Raw genomic sequence first — 17,171 nt, 5'->3', positions numbered from 1 at the left:
AAATAACCCGAACAGGATATACCATAAGTGTCTATTATGTGGGTTATTCCAATGGTGCTATGTTACTGTTGTGAAAAATGTCAATTTAAGGAATCACAATACACAACAGAGGATTCCGATGAATGAATCAGAAGATGAAGAAAGAAGTGTTGGCCAGAATACGATACTCGGTGCAATGGGGCGTTTGCAACAATTCTTACTAAGTGCCTTTGGACATTTGTAACAACTTTTGCATTTTTTATGTATAATAAATATGTGCTTGCTTGCGCTCATCTTTTTTATTTTTGTAATCCTTATTCGAAATGATGTGATAGGTTTTTGGGGTTGCCTTTTTACTAATATAATTATTCCCATTGTAGAATTCTAACTCATTCTCCTATTATGGTTCTTGTAGTTGAAAGTAACAAAAATATTCATGTTGTAGTTGTAGGATTCTACTCTCTCCCTCTCTCTCTCTCATCGGCAGAGAGAGTGAGATTGCAATCTCTCTCTCTCTATGTTACTCACTTTTGAAAATTGTGAATGTGATATTCCAAAGATCTTAGAGAGAGAGAGTGTGATGAGTAATGAGTCTAAGTGCAGCCTAGTGTGAATGATTTCTTTTCTCTATTGCTGGTTTTGAACTTCCAACTCAACTGTGATTTCTTTCCCATAATTTTCTCCATTATGAGCAAATTTTTTAGTTTTTAAATTACAAATTTTACTGCATGGTCAGACTTCTCTCTTAATCTTGTCTTCCCCTCTTATCATCAGGACTCTCCCTCTCTCAATTTTGTCTCAATTCTTGAGATGGTCTTGCCGATCTTATCATGCAATAAATATTGTCTCTCAATTTTGCCTTTATCTTGTCGATCTTGTCTTAGTTCTTGAGATTAAGATGGTGTCTCTCTCTTAATGTTGTCTTAGAACTTGAGAGAAAAGTTATTAACTCGTTTGAGTCTCTGGCACAAGTTGGATGGCCTCGGTGAAGTCCCTTAAAGTCTTGGCCACTCTTTAGTCCTTGTGGTTTGAAGTTAAAGCACTAGAGGGTGGCATCAACTGGTTGTAGTTAAGATTATGACAATGATGATAAGTCAGTTGATGGTATCTCCCTTATCTTATTTCACTTTTCATGCTTTTGCCATCTATATTTCTGTTATAAAAGAATTTAATCCAAACAAAAGGTCATCAACTAAAATATGCAAAATCTGTTTATCTATATTTATTCTAGAAAAATCACTTATTCCAAACGAAATGCTCATCAACTAAAAAAAATGCAAGCCGAGGAAATTTGAAGTCAATTGTAACTTCTCACATCATAGTTGTAATGCTATTTTCAAAGAATCAAAGTATAAGAACCACCACTATGAGGAAGAGTTATTTGTTTTCTAAAAAAAAGAAAATAAAAGAAACAAAGGATTTAATGATCATAGTGCTGAAGCCCTTATGCTTTGACCACTAAGCCAGGAGGTTGAACCCCAAATACATATAGTACACAAAAAGGTAACAAAATCCACACCTTGTACCATGACAATGTGTGAGCAGGAAGTAGCTTCTACGTACAAGGAGTGATTCAGTAGCACACTTCATGCATTTAACTGTTTCTATCATTAGATGACATATTACAAAAGGTGGCAGATATGAATGCCAAATAGCATAGAACATAGATTTAAAGACAGAATAGAGTGAAACACTGACACTGTCATAATTTTCTTTGTCTATAAGATCCAAGCTACAATAAATAAGCAAGAATTATCACAAAACAGATACGAAGAAGCCGAGCGAGCTCTCTACTTATCAAAGGTCTCAAAGTATTGATAAATTATGGTGACAACCAAAAGGATCCCAGTTCTTGAGGCAATTGCATCCATGAGATGGGCCAACAAAACAAATTGATCATTCTCCCATGAGATCTCTGATGATTCATCATTGAACTATATTATGTAATCCATATTACAATATTGGTTCAAAAACTTAAGATCCATGATGAAAAGCTAAAAAAAAAAAAGCGTTTGCATTAGCAATTATAACCTATGCTATAGAACAAGGTCATCTACAGAAGTAAAATAATTAATCCAACCATCAAGTGGAGCCACAGCCCTCAAGTGGAGCCATGGAAATAGAAATACAGCAAAGGAAATAACCCTTCAAGGATCAAGGTTTACAGAGCAATGCATCTACACTAGCAAATGATTCAATATTGAACTATACAAAATTGACGATTCTTTATGTAACCATATGTGCATATGTGCAAAAAAAAAAAAAAAAAAAACATTTAATCTCCACTTAAAATCTGAAGCACAAACCTAAAATTCAGCTGTATTAAGCCCCAAATAGTGCTCACTGGGAACTAGAAATTGGTAGCAATTTAGATTTTCAACTTTTAAAATTGGTAAATCAGGTCTTAGAATAAAATTGATAGCTAAGAGTCGAATCTTATTTTGGGTCTGCATCTCATTTTACATCCTCATCCTCACAGTCGAATCTTAATTTACAGAACAGATATGAGCACATATGCCAAAAAACAACAACAAAAAAACAGTAAATTATATATGTGCCAAAAAAACAACAACAAAAAAAACAAAATAATCTGGTTGGAGAGAGCGAAGGAAAAATAACATTGAAACCCTAACTCTGAATACAAAAACCCCAACTCTGAATACAAAAGATTTTATCGATTTTGCTTAACCAGAAGAGTTTCTATTAGAAGAGGTAGATCAAAATAACACATCCAACCACAAGAACGTACAAACAACATGGAATCCAAAAAAACACTAACAAGAATGGTTGGGGTACTCTATGGCATAAAACAAAAAGAAATTGTCGCATGACCGCATAGCATCTACGAGTGTAGAATAACCTAGAGAAGTAGACCCCATAGAACCTAGAGAAGTAGACTCCATGAATCAAATATCAATAGAAGAAAAATACCTTAAAAGTAGAAAGAAATCTATAAATCCATAATAACCTAGAAAGAAATCTATAAATCCATAATAACCTAGAGAAGTAGACTCCATGAATCAAATATCAATAGAAGAAAAATACCTTAAAAGTAGAAGGAAATTGAAATGGTCTAGAATAAAGTAGACTCCATGAATAAAATACCAATAGAAGAGAAGGAAATCGAAATGGTCTGATGAGAGAGAAAGGCACGACTGCAAATAGAAATCAGCGAAGAGGCACGACTGGCAAATCGAAATGCCCTCTTGTTTTCACAGGCAAATCAAAATGCTCTGATGAGAGAGAGGCACTGCTGCAAATGGAAATTAGCAAAGGAGTTTTCACAGGCAAATCCAAATCCAAATGCTCTGATGAGAGAGAGGCACGACTGCAAATAGAAATCAGCGAAGGGGCACAGCTGCGAATAGAAATCAGAAATCAGCGAAGGGGCACAGCTGCGAATAGAAATCAGCAAAAAGCACCTGTTTTCACAGGCAAATACAAATGATCTCATGAGAGAGAGGCACAACTGCAAATAGAAATCAGCTAAAGGGCACGGCTGCAGATAGAAATCATCGAAGAGCATAGCTTCCCCTGTTTTCAGGGGCAAATCCAAATGGTCTGATGCTCTGATGAAAGAGGTACGACTACGAATAGAAATCAGCAAACAGGCACGGGTTCCTCCTGCAAATAGAAATCAACTGAGAGAGGGCAGATGAACTGAAAGATATAGGCATCACCGTCTCTCGCGTTGAACGAATCTCAACTGTTGGGTCCTATACACATAGGCGTGTCTCTCGCGTTGAACGAATCTCAACTGTTGGGTCCTATACACATAGGCATGGCAGGGTCTCATAGGATCATTACTCATAGAGAAATAACCTTGTGAGACGCTCCCATAACCATGTAGACCTCAAAAGATCACTATTAAATTTGATACAGATCTTTAAAAAAAATAAAATCCCTCACTTAGATGATAACTTTTTTAGAATTGTGCTAAATGATTACTTTGGATTCGACAAAATAAACTGTGCTCTAGAACCCAATAATTGTGCTCTAGAACCCATAGAACCCAATAACGGTTAGGTCTAAAGTGGACTGACCCAAGAATGCCTTTGGACCGAACCCAGAATGAGGTCCAAATGTTGTACCTTGGTTCGAGCTGCTTCGACCTGTTGATTTATGCACATACAACCTCATATTTGTTGTGTTTGATAACAAGAAGCAAGAACATGAACTGGAAATTGGAAGTTACTAAAAAAATTGGAAATTAAAAGTTAATTAAAAAGTTCATAATTTTTGTGTTTGATAACCTCCCTGAGAAGTTAAGAAGTTCATAGTTTGTGTGTTTGATAACTCTTAGGATATATGGTAAATATCTTATATTTATATTTACATAGATAATAATTTAAATAGAAATATATAATATTTATAACATACTATAATATATGATATACAACATTTTATATTTATTTTTAATATATATATATATATAAAACACAATAATGTATTTTTTATTTATTTTATTACATAACATATATTTATATAAAATAATTTAGTATATTGTACATTGTATTCTATATTTATTCTATTAATATATATTTTTATTATATAATATTATAAATATCTATTATATAAATATAATATAATATATATATATCATGGACAAAATAAAAAGTTATATTTTCAAGTTCTATGGCTTACCATATAACTTTACTTCAGCCTAAAATGTGGGAATGTGAACAGTAAAAAGGAGTTATCATTTTATAAACACATAACATGAACAGTAATAGGTAAAGGTCCTTCTTCCTCTTCTAACTTCTTGTTATCAAATACGCCCTAAAGTGACTATTTCGGACTCTTTTTATTTATATTTATATTTTTTTTTATTTTTACTCCATCTAGTTTATGAAATGTCCAGGTCCTTTGCTTTTAATTCCATCTTAAATGGCAAGTCCCTTACTCCTACAGCACTTTCCCTTTAAACTCACATGCATCCACCACTTAGATGGACGGTCCCGAGCTTCACCTTTATTTATAACTAAGATGGACGGTCCGGAGCTTCATCTTTATTTATAACTAAGATGGATGGTCTAGGGCCCTACCTTTACTGATAACCGTAAAAATGATACGAGGGCAATACCAAAGTGAAGAAGTTTATATAAAGTTGGCAACTTAAAATGTAATTACGGTGCACTTATAAAATCTTAAAAAAAAAAAAAAAAAGTTGTTTTGATATTGGAAAAAATGCAATTGATCATCTCGACATCGAGATTTATAGATATAGAGAAAAAAGATTTCATTAAGATAGATTTGCTTGATTTGAACTATTTTTAGAGTTGAAAATTTATAATTAAAGATAAAAAATATATTCTTGCACCATCCTAAGAACTTGCAACACCAAAATTATATCTTATGATAAAGTTTAAAGGTGCACCTTAATTTGATTGTTTAAGGTTGCAACCTTATGCAAACCATACCACTCAAAATTCATTCTTTTGACTATTTCGTGTACCATTTGTATAGAGCCGAGGCTCTAAACAATCAAAGTAAAGTGCACTGTTGAGAAATGTGGTTTCATGTTTTGAACCCAGTGACTCAGGTTTAGGTCCAAATGGCTTGGACTTGAGCCGAGTCAGATCTGGCATGGACCCTATCGGGTTGGGTCAAGTCTAGGTCAACCCAGCCCGATCTATAATTTGGCACGGATCTCTAAAAAAGTCAAATCCCATACCTATGTGATAACTTTTCTAAGGATCCATGCCAAATTTAATAGTGATCATTTGGAGTCCTACACACATGGGTAGGGGAGGGTCCTATATGATTATTACTCATATATATATATATATATATATATATATATATATATATATATATATATATATATATATATATATATATATATATATATATATATATATATATATATATATATATATATATATATTATTATTTTAAAAAAAAATTCTAGATCCAAGTCCAAGGTGGGTCTGGGTCTGAGTCCAAATGACTTGGACTTGACCGGGGTCCAGGTTAGGTTTGGATCGGAGTCGCTTAGATCCAACCTGGCTTCGGGTTAGGTCTAGGTCCAAGTGAAACCTAGTCAGGTCGGGTCAAGGCCGAGATCGACTCAAACCCAACCCGATACATGGCCACCCCTATCGGAACTCGTCCGGATCTAAAACACGTCTCTTAGCACCTCTCTATCCCTTTGTTTGTTTGACTGAGCAATGTGCCTATGCACATTATAAACAATCTGGTCACATAAGTATATAATTCCATTGCTATTTTTTTTTATGAAATTTTGAGAGCCATTCTAATGGTGGAGAAAAGGATACTTGCACTTTAAAGAAAATTGTTTATTTAATGATAATAAACACACAAAAAAACGGCTGACAAAATGAAAGAAATGAGCAAGTGAGGCATTAGATTGTACTCGAATATGAACAGCAGATTCACATACATAAAGAACTCGCTCTAAATAATAGCACATATAAAGAACTCCAATATCTCACTCTAAATAACAGAACTCACTAAGATGATTAAAACAAGTACGTAGGACTAATAAAAAAATTTTAGATTATACTCAAAGAACATAAGCAATCACACAAATAAAGAACTCTAAGCAATTTATAGATTATACTCAAGGGCAAGCTTTCTATACTAGCATAAAACTTATATACGTCCTTTGGTCGAATCGTCCATTATGTCTATACTATTTTATTTTTAAATTTTTTTTTTATAAACTATTTTGACACCAAATTTTATACGTCCAATCCTCTATTAAACTCACACTAGAAAAAATATATATAAAAAATATTTTCAATATGACCAAAATACCTATGCAAGGGGTATTTTGATCATTATATTTTATCGATTTTTTAATATTTTTTATAGCTGCGCCCCAATGACAAGATGCCACGTACGAAATTTTATATTTTTACAATTTGTCTAAAAAACAATAAAAAGAAAATACTTTAAGATGTCAGATCTAAAATCAAATGGTAAATAGCCTTCTCAATCAAAATTGAATGGCTGGATGGTAGGGGAAGCGTACATCTTCTATAAAAAGTATAGAAACCTTTCCCCATACTCAATAAACATCAGCAATAAGCAGTGCATCCATCATCATAGAAACCTTTTCTTACACCCAAACCTTTCTCTATACTCAACAATAAGCAGATCACTAAGTTCAATATTTCGCTCTAAATAACATACATAAATAACTCTAATATCTCGCTCTAAATAACAAAGCACCCATCATCAAAATTCGCACGTAGGACTATTAAAAAACAGAAGTAATATGAACATAAGTAATATGCGGATTAACACAACAGGACTATCAAAGAACATGAGCAATGTGCGGATTCACACCACAGATTAAGGTGCGGATTAACACAACAAGACTATTAAAGAACATGAGCAATGTGTGGATTCACACAACAGATTCAGCAATGTGCGGATTCACAAACAGATTCAAACAAAAGATAGAGATAGAAAAATAAATAGCTTTCCCGAATTTGAGAGCTGTCCCCTAGAGCTTATTTAATAGAGACGAAAAATATGAGACTTAGAAAATCATACAAGAGCTTTCCTTTTACCCTTCCCCTAGAAGAAACCAGGAAACAATTTATCAAAGAGAAAGGGAAAATAAAACTATTAAGTGCTATATTATCTATTTTATCATATATTGTATAATTATTGTCTATATAATTATGTGCTATATTATCTTTCAATGGTTCAATTGTATTTGTATTATTTATTGCCAGATATATGATTATATGTGCTATTCATCATAAGGATGAATGTGGGCATTCATTTCTAACAAACAAATTTGATTCTAATCTTACCAATAATATTCATTTATCTGAAGTAATAAATTTTGTAAAATAACTGTTGTTTTCTTTTTGTTTTGATTATTTTCCATTGACGTTAATGTTTTGTACTCTTTTTTTTTTATAATACTTGTTGGTCTTATATATAGATATTTTGATTATGCAAAAGCAATTTTAGGTTTGGTTTTAGTCGTCTCACTCTATTGTAATTTATATATATTTTCCGGGAGCTTTTGTTTGATAATTTCACTCTATTGTAATTTATACATATTTTCTGGGAGCTTTTGTTTGATAATTTCGCCTAATCACTACGGAATACACTATGATGCACATGTCATTTTCATTTTTGTTATTAGTAATTATATACCATTCTATATATTTTTGTTTTAAAAAGCATATGACGTGACCACTTATTGCGCATCTACATATCATCCGTTGCATTTTTACATCAATATTTATATGATCGTTTATTGTATAACGTGCAACATATGTGTAATTCTACTAGCAAAAATAAAATATTAACTTTTCTAAGTAGGCCAGTAAAATATTGAATTTATTAACTAATCATCTTATATTGATGAAATCTCATTAAAATATTATAAAATTTGAAGATGAAAAGAGCTTATAATCAACTTACATTCAATCTCCTCCAATGTTCTAGGATTAAATGAAGTCGATTGCAAATTAAAATCATCTAACTTGGAAGTATGAAATGAGCAAGTTCAAATAAAAAATGAGGACATTTATAATGCCTATTCACAATGGAAGTATGTTATGAAAAAGAATATTTGAGAAGCATAGTTAAAGTATGTAAAAAGCATGACATTTCAATGTATATCATATTCTAGTCATTTTCACCGATGATTCTTATAATTTTGAATTCAGCCACGTACTTTCGGAGCCTAAACTTTTGATGAGAAAAGGATGGTTATTTTATATGCTTTCGATATGAGGGGTAACTACGTAAGTATTCTATAACCATGTGGTCATGGTAATAGTATAGTCATGATTATCATCATTATATAAATGGAAGATGGTGCACGATTATCATCAACATATAAAAGTGAAGATGGTGCATGATCAGCATTATATAAAACTGAATATGGTGCACGATGATCAGCATTATATAAAAATTAATATGGTGTATGTCATTGCATATCCTCCCACACTTAAGAAGTGTTTTATCTATCGCATGGCACTTATAAGCTATGGTAATTGTTGTTTTTTTCTTTTTTTAAAAAAAAAATGTTAATCTTCGTAAGAAGTTACAACCAACAATGATTGGTGTACACCATCCTTAGGAAAAGAATTTGCTTCAGAATTAGTCTCTCGAAAACAATAGAGGAGCTCAAAAGAGCCTAAAGCCAAAAAGAAGAAATCTCATCAAAGAGGGGTTCAATCTTCATGGTTTCATCTCCCCTTTAGCCCATGCAATAATATTACCAGAATCTCCCTCCACATTTAGTCGTGAGAGTAATCTCAGTCCTTCTAGCAAATCCTCTTTTTTCCGTCTCATTTACCATGGATACTCCACTTGGCCCTTAGAACGAGAGTATAATCTCTTATATGAGTCCACTAAAACCAGCAGGCCCAAGATTCCCCAACAAGCTACTATCAAAATTAAGTTTGAAACTGTCATGTTGCGGTGGTACCTAACTAGCTTGTCCACTATTAAGTCGATTCTTAAGGTTGGCAACTTCAAATAGATTTTGAGTAACCTGGTGTTTAGGAATAAAGTTGCACTCCTTGTGTGTCGAAAACCAATCAATCTCCATAGTTTTCTCCTTCAAAACACCCTTTTGTTATTTCCCTCCAAATGTTCCTCATATATATGGTAATTGTTTTTAACAAATTCCGGTATTGTTTCTCATTTTGATTGATGTTGATTCATATTCAATTAGTTGCAGTTTTCGAAGGGTAAGGTTTTGTTGCACCTATTCAAATGCAGTTCCCTTCCAAAATCTCATCTTAGAGATAAATTTGGTTTCAAATTTTGCAAGTTGATCATCTCAACCACTGCCATCATGAATTTAAAAAGAAAATTTGAGATAAAGAACAAACTATATTGAATTTATTTTTTCGTTGTTAATTTTGTTTCTCCTCAAATCATCAGACTTGCATTATTTATTGAGCTTCAAAACCATAAACAGAAAGTGGAAACTCGTTTAGAGTGACTGTCGCTTTTATTCTTTTTGTAGATATGAGGGTACATCCCTAGTGTAAGGGAACACCCAAGTGGACTACACTCCCTTTATAAAGAGACTTACGTTACTTCATGAGAAGGAGGTGGGGAGAAGTTTAACCTCTTCATGTAGGGGTTACCCTCTCATAAATGACATGCACCATGCACCATTAGGGTGTCCATTCATGAAGAAGTTACTCCCACATGAATGAGAGAGCTTTTTCTCATTATAAAAAGGGAAGGGGTGGAGCACTCCATACACAATAACACACACGAGAAAGGTGTGAGAGCTCCTCTCGAGAGAGAGAGTACAATCTCTCTCCCATTTGAGATCTTATGAGAGGCTCAACCCTAAGAGATAGAGTTGTGTATGAGAGAGTCGAGCTTGGACTGCTCCTCAGATAGCATTTGTGAGAGTGTTCGTGAGCCTTCACCTCGCTCGGGATTTGCAGTGTGGAATTGATTTCTGCAATTCTAATAGTTGTTGAACTTGCCTACATGAGTTGATCATTCCTTTCTATATTAGTTCACCAAAAATGTTTTACAAGCACTCAAGTATGATGCTCAGTTCCCAGTTGTTTATTTTGCTTCCGCTTCAGTCGTTGGATCAGTTAATTCCAACCTTGGTATCAGAGCCATCACGGAACCATGTTCTCAATTGTGTCTGCATTAACATTCACGCCTTACTTTTGAAGGCTTGGCTATGGTTAGCTTATGATGTTACAAAGTGCACATGATGGTTCTATTAAGACCATGGGCATGTGCACGATATTATCTTATGTACTGACCACATAGTCATGCAGGCCTTATGCATTTAGGAGTTGTCAGCCTTATGCATGGGCTATGCAAGTTGATATCTCATTGACCATGAGTGTCATCGCTACCTAATTTTTATAGGCATCGTATGCTAAGCCATGCATGGCATGCCCTACTCATTTTTTTGGCGTTTTAAGGCTCTGCATATAAAGTCATTTTTTGTGGGAGTGCTTGCAAATTGTGAGGTATTTGAGATGCTAGATCCAATAAAGAAACTTGGTATTGATTACAAGCAAGAGCTAAATGTGGCCACACGAAATTTTCATATCAAGACTTAAACAATTAACTAACGTAAAAATGATACTCTTAGTACAATCATGGATCAAACAAATCATCAGACATCCATAGTAATTGGTACAATTTTTTTCTTGAACTTAGAATGGCTTCTAAAAATGTAATCGTAGATCCCACTAAAGGCAAAAAGTTGAGTGGAAGAAATTTTACTATGTGGCATAGGAAACTATAATACCTTCTAAACAAGCAAGGCACTCTTGAACACCTAACTACCATTAAGCAAAACCCTGAACAAGGTGCCATAGAGGAACTTCTCTGTGAATATGAGGCATGGGATAATGCTGACCGTAACATTTATTTTGCTTTACTAAGAGCTATAGTTAATGGCCTCATTCATGAATTCAAGGGATTCACCACGGCAAAGGCCATATGGGATGCGCTTAAGTAGAAATATGTCGACACTTCCGCTGCTCAATTACGAGCCTTTTCAATGGCTTTTGAGACATAAAATGGCTCCAATTGTGTCGATGGCAAACCATGTTTGAAAAATGTCTCAAATGGTACGTGACCTAGAGGCAGCAGGAAATAAACTTAGTCACGAGCAATAGATACTCAGATTGCTTAGGTCTCTTCTAGAATCTTGGAAAAATATCAAGTTACTAATGTTACATAATGAAGCTGTAACAATTTTTTCCCAGTTTCTCATCACCTTGAGATAAAGGCTGAGTTCTGCTCATCTTCTAGAGCTGGAACAACTCTAGTTCCTCAATCAAGCAAGCCTCGAGGCTGTAAACCTCGATGTAAGTCAAAGAATAGGGCGCCTCAAAAGAAGGAGCAACCTAAACAAGAGGCCGAGGAAAAAAAAAGGCCAAGCATAGACGTGGGAGGTGCACAAGGGACAAATATGAGATAATTTGCTACAATTGCGAGAAGAAATGCCACTATGCATGTAAATGTCCTGAACTTAGAAATGTACAAACTGATTTTCCTAGCTATGCAAATAGTTGCACTTAGGTGCTTGTTGCTCATTCACAATTTACTGGGTGGATTGTGGATTCATAAGTGACAAAGCATATAACGAGAGATCGAGAAGGGTTTGTTGAACTCCAAACTTTGCCGGTTGGAAGCCAGAAGATTTTTATGGGAAATTGCACATCTGAGGATGTGCTAGGGGTAGGAACTTACTAACTTCGATTATGAAGGACGTCCTCTATGCTCCTGGAATGAAACAAATATTTGCTTTCAGTTCTATGTCTAGTTAGAGATGGTTGCTTCATTAGTTTCATACTTAGTTATGCTACATTTACATTTCCACATGGTTTTCACTGTTATGACCAGATTATGAATGACTTGTTTGTTTTGGATGATGATGATGTTAATGCTTCACTTCCTTCCACCTATATGACATCTTCATCATTTTCCACCTCTTATATTACATACAACTTTATAACATAGCATGGTAGACTTGCCCATATAGGAAAAACTAGGCTTGCCAAAGAAGGATTGTTGCCTTTATCCCAAATAGACATGCCTATCTGTGAACTATGTATAGTTAAACAATCAACTAGAAAATCCTTTCCCAAAGCAAAGAGAGCAACCGGTCTTCTAGATATAATACAATCTGACATTTGTGGTCCATTTAATGAGATGACCCGTAACGGTTTCCGTTATTTTATCACATTTGGAGTTGGATACATGTTATAGTATTGGGAAATTATAAAAACTATACCTTATTTTTGGTTTATTGGAAAAAAAAACCCTATAATTTCATAAACCTCATATACATTCTTTTTTTTAATTTTCTTATTTTTTTTATCAAAATAGCTTTCACGACCGTCATATGACCGTGAAGGCATCATGGTATTTTAACTACTGTAATGAGGCATCATGGTACTTAAAGTACCGTGATTTCCTCAAGAAATATCACAGTACTTAGATGACTGTGATGATTTTGTGATTTCCTTGAGAAAAAAGGAAGATAAGCCCAAACATATTTCTTTGAAATATATATATATATATAGATATGTTAACAAACGGGTCTTCTTTATGCGTGAAGGGGGCTTCCTCTGTTCTGAATCCTGTTATCCTTATGAGTTCTGCTTTCTGCTCTTGGTTGCAACGATCAATTGCAAAAATTTCCATGACTTCCTAAATGTTGAATCAATGTGATTATTCTTTTAAGGACACGATTTCTATGCTGCCAGGCCACGTATTGTAGAAATGTGGGCTTAGCATTAAATATATTTTTTAAACATAATTTGATCCTAATTTTTAGATAATATATAACCTTTAGCATGGAGATCATGAATATGAAAAGATAAATAAATTTTAAAAACTAGAAATAATAGTTATATTAAGAAAATATTTGGACCGTTAGCTACAATTGTTTTTAGATGGACCATCTATTTACATCCATCTTCGAGATGAATGCTTTATACCTTTGGACCACATATTGTAGAAATACAGTCCAGCCGCATGAAACAATTTAATTATTTTAAACTGCACAACTGGGCACACATGGATGACGAATTGTCATTTCTACATAGCTAGACATGTCCAGATTCAGAACATTACTTTTAATGGTGCTTATGCAATCAAAACCATCTATCTTAGTCAGACCCTAGAACTTGATTGAACTAGGCTTCCCCTATCTAAACCAGAGTTAATTTAGTTATATATAAAACAAGAGGAGGTCCCAAATCAATATTTCCCTTTCAAGACTTGATCAACAAGGCCCTCAAACCCAAAGCCATATACAACTATCAAGACCTAGCCTATCCCAAAGGTTATTTCTAAAACCTTTCAATGAAAACCAGGATACCATGATTAAGGACACATGAATCTCTCTCGATTTCAAAGAAATATGTTTGGGCTTGTCTTCCTTTTTTTTTGAAGGAAATCATTGAATCATTACATCATCTAAATATCGTGATGTTTCTCAAGGAGTACTTTATCATTACAGTCATCTAAGTACCGTGATAGTTCTCAAAGAGTACTTGAAGTACCATGATGCCTCTATTTCTCTTCTAAGTATTGTGATGCCTCATTATGGTAGTTAAAATACCGTGATGCCTTCACAGTCATATGATTACCGTGAATGCTATTTTGATTAAAAAAAAAAAAACGAAAAGTAAAAAAACGGGTATAGACGATGTTAATGAAAAGACAGGGTTTCTTCTAATAAACCAAAATTTAAGTTATATTTCTGATAATTTACCTATTAAATACTAGAAGCAAGTACAAAAAGGAAAGTGCCCACAGAAGTTGTGTGTGTGTGTGTGTTTATTTTTTGTAAGCAAACTTTTCTACGAGAACGGACCTTAGCATATTCCCTTGACAACTTAATTGTATATTAGACATGAAACTTCAAACAAGAACCTTTCTTGTTATTTCTTATGATGGACAAGAACAAAATTAAAGCACTTCTACATCCCTACATGATTCAAGTTAATGTGTGATCGTTCTTGAGCTTTCGATAGCCCCATAAGTTACAATGCTTTACTGAATCAACAACAATATCGAAATTTGGCTTTGATCACTTTGTCTTGTTAAGCTAAAGTAACTGGGACACATAAAATGAGAACCAAAATGGAATTTACCTTGGTCAAACATTTCTCTTGGAGCTCAGGATTTTCTAAATCTTCTTATGCTCGCTTCCTCATGAAGCAATTTCATAGAAAACTTATCGAAAGAATAAACCATCCTTTTGGTCCTATTACATGCTAGTGTGTCCGTTCTAATTTTTAATTCATGCAGCTGGAATGTTACTCTGTGCGAGGATGTTCCAAGTATGAAGTCCTTTTGGGGATTTATATCAATGTGCTCAAGCTGATAACATTCTTCTATGATTTAGAGAGTAATGAAGAATTTTTTTATTTTTTTTAAGGGGATGTGTTTCATCTGTACAAATTTGATTTTCTCTTCTTCTTCTTCTTTTTTTCCAAAAAATTGCTTAATATTGTCCTTTAATGGGAGTAATATGACTGGAACTTTCATTGTAGATGGTGTTTAGCCGATGATAACCCTAGGCTCTCACGGATGTGCACACTTATGAGTGCGATAAGGCGAACCAGAAAACCAGATATCAATATACAACATATTACTTTTGTCATTGAGAATCACAAAACTTATTGTAATTGCTCTGGAATTTTATCATTGAGAATCACAAAACTTATTGTAATTGCTCTGGAATGGTATACAATTGGAGGTTTCTGAACTTTTGTTTATTTCAAATTTAGAAACATCATTCACTGATAGAGGATGTTTGTACATTTTTACCATTGCAGAACTGGGGACAAGGTATGTGGATCGCCCACGGCTATAGAACCATGTTTTCCAATGGTTAACCACAAATGGAGAGAGTAGTGAGGGAGGAGTAATAGGGCGGCAAGGAGTTCTGTCTGCCAACAACGAGCTTAAGAGGTTCGATTTTTGGAAGACTGCTTTAAACAGTCCTAAGCTAAGTCTTACCCAAATCTTAAGCAGGGAGTCTATAGGCCACAAAAACCCAACTTGGCAAAATAGATGGTGAGCACCAAAACAAAGCTAAGCTCTACATCTACTGAATTTAAGAAGCTGAACACAGACAGACCATGCTTCAACCACTGGGCCACCGCCCATGCGCACATGGCTCCAGTCCACCCGCACCCAAACAATCCCTGCGTCTGATGGACAGCCAGGGCACCACGCCTGTCAGTTTCACCTACCTCCATGCAATCAAGGCATGCATGCACCTCTCTCTCTCTCTCCTTTCCCACGTATACATCGTCACTGCCCTCCTCCACCTCTATGGAGCTTCCAACCTCCTCCAAGAAGCCCAGCGTTTATTTGACGAACTAACCCCACAAAAACAGAGTCACTTGGAACACCATGGTCTCTGCTTGTGCAAAATCGCATGCTACCCACCTAGCAAGGACCCTTTATAATGCCTCATAAAGACCTTGTCTCTTGGTCAGCTGTGATCTCTGCTTATACACAGAGTGGCCAGTCGAAACAAGCGTTACTGCTCTTCAGAAATACGCAGCTATCTGGGTTGAAGCCGGATGAGGTGAGCCTGGTTAATGTGCGCACAGCATGCACACTCTTGGGTGCACTAGATTTAGGGAGATGGTTGCACGCCTTATCGGGAAGGATTGGCTTTGATCCTCTTAGTCTAGCCTGGGGGACAGCTCTAGTTGACATGTATGCTAAGCGTGGATGCTTGCGTGCGGCTCTCCAAGTGTTTGAGAAGATGCCCCGAAGAAATGTGCTCACATGGAGCTCCACATTATGTGGGCAAGCCATGCACGAGCTCGGCAAAGAAGCCCTTGATTTGTTTGAGAAAATGAAAGCAATTACGTGCTTGAGACCCAACGAAATCACCTTTACAGGGGTGTTGAGTGCATGTAGTCATGCAGGCTTGGTGATCAAAGGTTTACGTCACTTCCTCAGTATGGATGAGGAATATTGTGTGAAGCCTGGTATCCAACACTTTGGCTGCATGGTTGAGCTCTTAGGCCGATCAGGCCTATGAGCTTCTAAAAACCATGAGGCTTCCACCTAATGTCATGGTGTAGGGGGCTCTTCTTGCTGCCTGTAAAACCCATAGAAATGTCAAGCTAGGAGAGCGAGAGATTGACCATGTTCTCGAATTGAAACCACGCAACGAAGCGATGTATCCTCTAATATCTAATATTTATGCATGTGCTGGTAAATGGAAGGAGGCCAGAAGGGTGGGAGATTTCATGGCAGATGGAAACATTAAGAAGATGCCAGGTTGTAGTTTAATTGAAGTGGATATTGTAGTACATGAGTTTGTAGTCGGGGAAAAGTTGCACCGGCAAATCGAAGAAATCAAGAGCGTGCTTGATGAGATGCACAGAGAGGTGAAGCAAAGTGGGCATAAACCTGATACATCACTAGTGTTGTATGATATAGAAGATGAGGAAAAGGAACATGCTATTGGAGTCCATATTGAGAAGCTCTCAATTGCTTTTGGGCTTCTTAGTTTGAGTCCAATGATCCCCATTCGAATAGTAAAGAACATTAATATGTATGGAGACTGTCGTGTGTTCATCAAATAAATTTCAGAGGCTCACAATCGTGAAATTATAGGGAGGGATAGGAAACGTGTCCACCACTTTCAGCAGGGATCATGTTCTTCTCAGGATTATTGATGAATAATCAACTACGAGAATGTAAACATT

General features: G+C 35.2%; 1 long non-coding RNA gene and 2 pseudogenes across 1 annotated transcript; 2 read left to right on the top strand and 1 right to left on the bottom strand.

Moving 5' to 3' along the window:
- Positions 1–2,273: 2,273 nt before the first annotated feature.
- On the bottom strand, positions 2,274–4,245 carry LOC148781942 (uncharacterized). The gene is made up of 2 exons (XR_016055919.1): positions 4,023–4,245; positions 2,274–3,603 (listed from the first exon to the last, which is right to left on the bottom strand). It is a non-coding gene; the product is annotated as an uncharacterized LOC148781942 (long non-coding RNA).
- Positions 4,246–15,910: 11,665 nt separating this feature from the next.
- LOC105421380 (pentatricopeptide repeat-containing protein At1g08070, chloroplastic pseudogene) lies at positions 15,911–16,498 on the top strand (annotated as a pseudogene).
- Positions 16,499–16,637: 139 nt separating this feature from the next.
- LOC105421381 (pentatricopeptide repeat-containing protein At3g62890 pseudogene) lies at positions 16,638–17,048 on the top strand (annotated as a pseudogene).
- Positions 17,049–17,171: the final 123 nt, after the last annotated feature.

This window comes from Amborella trichopoda, chromosome 5 (genome assembly GCF_054954075.1).
Source record: "Amborella trichopoda isolate Santa Cruz 75 chromosome 5, AtrichopodaSantaCruz75HAP2 v2.0, whole genome shotgun sequence".
Lineage (NCBI taxonomy): Eukaryota > Viridiplantae > Streptophyta > Magnoliopsida > Amborellales > Amborellaceae > Amborella > Amborella trichopoda.
The sequence above is the reverse complement of the archived record's forward strand: the minus strand, read 5'-3'. Positions and strand labels throughout refer to the sequence as shown.